This window comes from Uloborus diversus, chromosome 1, assembly GCF_026930045.1.
Source record: "Uloborus diversus isolate 005 chromosome 1, Udiv.v.3.1, whole genome shotgun sequence".
NCBI lineage: Eukaryota > Metazoa > Arthropoda > Arachnida > Araneae > Uloboridae > Uloborus > Uloborus diversus.
In genome coordinates, this window is record NC_072731.1 from 104,641,311 (window position 1) to 104,647,310 (window position 6,000).

Genomic DNA, 6,000 nt, shown 5'->3' on the forward strand with positions numbered 1-6,000 from the left:
GTAGAAGTCTTTAAAACGCGATTGTAAGCTATTTTGGCAACGTTAAAGAAAGAGATTGGGTTCAATATGACTCTCGCGTAGCAATCTTTTAAAATAGAAGCTCCAAAATACTATTTTAGACGGTATCCAGAGATGTTTTGAACTCCTAAAATAATTTTAGAAAGTTTAAAGGGGGAATTTGGCGACGCCCCCCGGACTTTTTTTTCAAATTGAAGGCTTATAAATGTGTTTGTTGGCCGCCTTTTAGTAGCCCTTGGGCAAAAAGGAGTTCAGGGACGCTCTTAGGCCAGTTTTTAGAAATCGAAGTTCCAAAAACGCAATTTTAGACGATTTTCGGGCTATATGGGGATTTGTCCCGGAATTTTTCCTAAATTGCAGTCATGAAAACGCGATTGCAGGACATCGATGGTAACTTCAGAAGAAGGGGTGGGGCTTAAGTACTCAACCGCAGCAAATTTTCAAAACTGAAGTTCCAAAAATGTAATTTCAGGCTACGATTGGTGCCATTAAGGAAAGGATTGTGTTCAAGAACTGCTTCTCTGGGCCCTCCTTGACTGCGGCCCTATTTTTATTTATTTTCGATAAAAATTTTGTGTGGGAAAACTTCCTTAAGTTTTCTTTTTTTTTTCCCCCAAGAACATTAAAAAGTTATATTTCTTGTTAATAATATTTTAGATTTCCGTATTTATTTCTTTTGTTAATGAAATGCAATAAATTTCTAGTTAAAGTTTTGTTTTACTTTGATTTTTACCCTTGAGCTTTTTACTACTAGTATAACGGTGTGACTCTTCATTACAATCCTTTAAATACATCTCTTTCTCTTTCATCTTTTATTCTGTAAGAAAAATATTTCTGCGGCCCATGTATTTTTCTCTACTTTGCTGTAAAATTCGGCATAAGATTTTCGTTAAAAAAATAAGAATAAATGTATCAGAGGCCTTAGCTATTAAATATATTTATCCATTCATGTTTTTAAACATGACTTGCCATCGGTTTCTACAACGAACTGAATGCTATTTCGTTGCTTAAGTGTATGAAACCTATATTTCAGCCATCGGCCATTTGAAACAGAAAATAATCGGCCATCGTCCCGTCTTTGAACCATCGGTCAACAATCTGCATCGGCAAATCGGCCAAATTTTGCCATCGGTCGAGCCCTTGTTAATTACAAGTGAATTATTAATTAACTTGTAGTATAAAAGACTACACACTTTTGATTTTATTCTTGTTAAAAATTCTCTGGCAATTTTTGAAGAAATCCACATACTGAGACAATTTACATTTTTCCTTCAAATAAAGCAGAAAGATTTCTCATAGTTGAAAGCAAAATAAAAGGAAAAAAAAAAACCAAGATCCCTGAATTTTTAAATTATTCCGAGAAAATCTCCAAATTAAAAATTTACTTCTTTGAAGTCATATCCTTTGAAAACGGTCTTTTATGCAATAACCATTGACCTCACCAAGCAGAAGTCACTTTATCAAATGAAATAAATTATCATGAAAATAAACCTTAACAAATTTATATGGTCCGTCGCTTTTCATGTTGCGTAACAAAACAATAACTAGTCAAATCAACCAAAAACATGCCTTTCGCAAACTCATCCTTTTTCTCTCAGCGGTATAGATGAAAGCATTAGTTATGATATGAATAACACATAACTAAATTGCATATAAATAGCGCTGTATTTCTATTATACGTTTCCCTTCATGAAGAAACAAAATTAATGGAATTCGCATTACGAAATAACTTATATACTAACATTAACTCGTCAATACAGAGATCTTTTACTCATTACAAAGCTTCATTTGATGCTAAAGTATACATAAGTACACCGCATGACACTAAAACTGAGGCATATAGCAAAATATGAAAATTATTTACCTGTTGACCACAAGTAATTTTTTTAATTAACCCTTGATCGAATATAGTTAACTGATTATTTTAACAATATCACTATCTCAAAACTAATGAACTAAAAAAAGCATTTTTCTTAAAAAAAAAAAAACATATCGCACCCTGGCAAGGAAAGTGACATAACTCATATATATATATATATATAGCATTGGAGAAAATCAAGGCTTTACGCAATAGTAGTTACAAGTGATTTAGCCTCAAGTATTACAATACGTGCAAAAATGTATGATGTGATGTTTACTGGTTAGCTTTCGCTGTCTTAATTAATAAAACATTCTATAAGTTCGAAACTTTTTCGTGTAAATTATGAAATTTTAATGTCCTGTCGTTGTTGATTGTATCGATTTTACACCACCATGCATCAGTTATGTAAGCTAATTTTTTTTCGAGTTTTATGGCAAGGAAGAGCATTAAATTTGAATTGCTAATCAAAAGTTAGTACGTATTTTCAAAATTTTGAGTTGCGCCACTTTCCCTTCCGGGATACGATATGTAAACATAATGAAAATCGTCAAATTCAAGTCATAAAATTGGCAAAAGACACTAACTGAGGGCTTTTGCCGAAAGCTGGAAAGGAACGTGGCAAAAAAAGAAGTTGTTCTTCGCAAAATAATCAATCAATGCATCAAAAAATTTCAACACTTACTTGAGTTAAGCAGAGCTCGATACAAAATAATGATGAAAGTCAGAAATCTTTCTTTTATCTTAAGATTTGATAATACACTTTTGATAGTTCCTGGAAAATTAGGCATTCAGATGCAGATAGCTCAACTTCATGACCCATTCAATTGTCTTATTTGGCAAAAATTATGCATCGCCGAAAGATCTTACCACGGCAAGACGAAACGTGGCGATTTAAGTATAACCGAAATTTATGACTGTAAAAGCGCTGTGTTATGCGCACTTTTGCCAGATTCTAATAAAGTTGCAGAAACATTTATATCTTTAGTATTGTTTCAAAATGCTATTTGCGAGAAATAACATCGCAATGGAAACAATGACTACTTTATTCGATAGTAGAAAAAGAAAAGGTTTTTCTTCCGGAATATGGCTCGTGTATACAAGAATTCACATAACAGAGATTTTTTTTTTTTTTTTTTCAATTTATACACATCCCGATATCTTTCGGCTTTTCCACCATAATTATCAGGCTGTGTACTCCGAACCTATCATTTTAGGAGCCGCAAAATTACAAGTAATTTTTCCTAACATTTCTGTGGGATATTTTTTTCCTCGGAGACATTTATGTTTATTTTTTCAAACCATAATAATGACCTCAAATGAGATAAGATAGTTCTTTATGACAATTTGATATGTTTTGGTAATGTTTGACATGCAGGGAAAGGCTTTATTGTGACAAGACTAAACTCGATCGGGTAGCTTAACTGTTTTACTGGTAAGACTGTCATTTCAGGGAATGAAGAAACAATAAAATGGTCAACAATGAATGCTACCTACTATAAAGTTCAGGGTTAATAAACTGAAGTTAGGGTTAAAATTTTAAAAATCAAAATATCACCAAACAGGCAATTGCTTCTTTCAAATGTAGACGAGTAGAAGCAATTTTCACCCGTCATACCTTGTCGGGCGATTTTCTAGTTAATGTTAATAAAATCCCAAAATGTTAATTAAACATGAAAATTTAAAAAAATTACGGGCAGCCTGTGGCCAGCAGGTAAATTTTAAGAGCATTTTTTAATTTAAATTTATTTTTAATTACATGTAGCCATTTAATCCAAGTTTTTCATTCATTATAAAAAATATATAAGGTTATCTAAAAGCACTATTCTAAAGGGTAAAAGTATTGACTCATGAAACAGGATGCAACATTGTATATATGTGCATATTTATTCAAAATAAAAATAATTAAATTTAAAAAATATTACTCAAACCATCAGTTTGTTAAAAAAAAAGTATGTACATATCTTTTTTTTACATTAAATAATGTATATTGTTTTTAATCAACAAATAATCTCTTTCTCTTTATAGTAAACTAGCTGCGTTGCCCGGCTTTGACAGGTCCATTTTGAAAATAAGAAATTGTGTCAAGTGACGTATATTCAACAATCAGGCTTAAATAAATTTAAAAAAATAATAATTTGAATTTTGACATCTTGAATTCAAATTATGTTTTTCGCAATCACGAGTGTGTGTATGTAGGCGTGCGTGTTTGTGTGTGTGGGGGGGGGTATGTGTGTTGTGTGTAAGGGTATGTGTATGTGTGTGTAGGCATGTGTGTTTGTGTCTGTGTGCAGGCATACGTGTGTGAGTAGATGTGTGTATGAATGTGTGTGTATGTGGGGGGGGGGGATGTGTGTGTAGGCATATGTGTCTGTGTGCAGGCATCAATGTGTGGGTAGTTTGTGTTTGTGTGTGTGTGCATGTGTAGGTGTATGTATGTAATTGTGTGTATGTGTTTGTGTATGCGTGTATATGTGTGTGCGTGCGTGTGTGCGTGTAGTTGTGTATATGTATGCCCGTGTGTGTAGGACATGGATGCAACCTGGGGACGGCTTTCGCTATAGGAGCAGCATCGTGAAGAGCCGGTCGACGGTGATGGTGTGGAGGGTAGCGGTGGGAAAATAAAAAGATAGGACATCAAAACAGTCAAGTGAGAACAATAAGCAATCGTGATTGCTCAAAAAAACATCATGCAAAAGTTCCCTCCCAAACAATGACTACAGAATACTTTTCAGCAATTAAATTGAGAAAGATGGATATAAAAACCATGGAAACACAAAATAAAATAAGTTTAAGGAATTCAAATGCGAAAGAAAATGGTTCACAATTTGAATGGAATCGATATTTCTTAAGTTTGATTTAAAAAGACTTGTAACTTTTTTTCCTTTCGAGGCAAAAGCTTATTTTTTTGACCATAGGTCGAGTTAGATCTGGAGTAAAAAGGATCGCTTTTTCCAATGGCGTCAAAAAGAGAGCTGTGGGACAATTCCTTCACTTTTTGTTGATTTATTTAATGAAGAAAGAAGTGCCTAAATTTCAGCTAAGCTTAAAAAAATTCGAGCTAAAAACGCACATAACTCCCGCCGTAACTAAGTTAGAGCATTGAAACAAATTGCGTAGAACGCAGAAAAGTCTACCCTTTCCAACGATATGTAATATGAATATGTGCAAGTAATTTTTCACCCCAATATTTGGGAATTTATGTGAAAATTGAGCCTAAATTGGAATAAAAAAAGAACTACTCGTCGATTTTATTTTTTGAACCGGTCTGCAAAGAAAGATACTGTGAAAATTTCAGCGGAATCGGCCGGGTAGTTCTCGAGTTTTGCTCGTTCACACAAACAGACGCTTTTTAGAGACTTCATTTTATACTATCTGTACTAATATTATAGAGAGGGCGGATTTTTGTGTGTTAAGGTAATATCCGGAACCACTGCACCTATTTGAAAAATTCCTTCACTATATGAAAGGTGCTTTCTTACAGTGGCGTAGCTAGACCCGACTTTCGGAGGGGGTTACTTCTTATATATATATATATACATATGTAATTTTTTTTAGTATTAAAAAAATAAGAGGGAGGGGAATCTTACATACTTTGGAATGGGGTGCCCCAATTCCGATACTTGTGTCAAACAAAACAAAAGCAAAGGTTTTTTTTTTTTTTTTTTAATGTTATGGAAAATTCTTTTTTTTTCTTTTCCCTCCATTTAATTTAAAGTGAAATTTTCTAGCAACGTCTTGTCAAAAGCAGTCTATCCAAATCAGTGGGAAATCACATACCTGATGAGCGTGTTCCGTTCATTTCAGTGTGACTGCTTAATTTAGAGGCTAACACACATCTGCAAAATCTGGCATCCCTGAAAGCTAATAGTTACTTCCATTTCCGCCTGTAAACTGGATGTTTTGACTTTCAATATCATCGGTGGTCAGATTATAAAGACTATTTTTACCAACTTGGTTTGCACTAAAAGTATGAAATAAAATAAAAAAAGACATCTTGAATTATAACCCGCAAAAAATGAAATTGCTTTTCATATCGTTACATTTATATGTTGCTTTTTATGTATTTACATTTATGCTAATTCTAAAGCAGTTACGAAAATTTGAATAAAAAAAGTTAGGGA

The 6,000-nt window shown here is 33.3% G+C and overlaps 1 protein-coding gene across 2 annotated transcripts in view; it reads right to left on the bottom strand.

Moving 5' to 3' along the window:
- The window catches only part of LOC129231201 (uncharacterized), a 175,412-nt gene extending 172,740 nt beyond the window's left edge, over positions 1 to 2,672 (bottom strand). Inside the window, exon 1 of one of the 2 annotated variants that reach the window (XM_054865458.1) lies at positions 2,562 to 2,672. The gene's annotated coding sequence lies outside the window, so the exon portion shown is untranslated. The remainder of the gene's footprint in view (positions 1 to 2,561) is intronic. The other variant, XM_054865450.1, reaches the window with a different exon arrangement.
- Between the last annotated feature and the right edge of the window lie 3,328 nt (positions 2,673 to 6,000).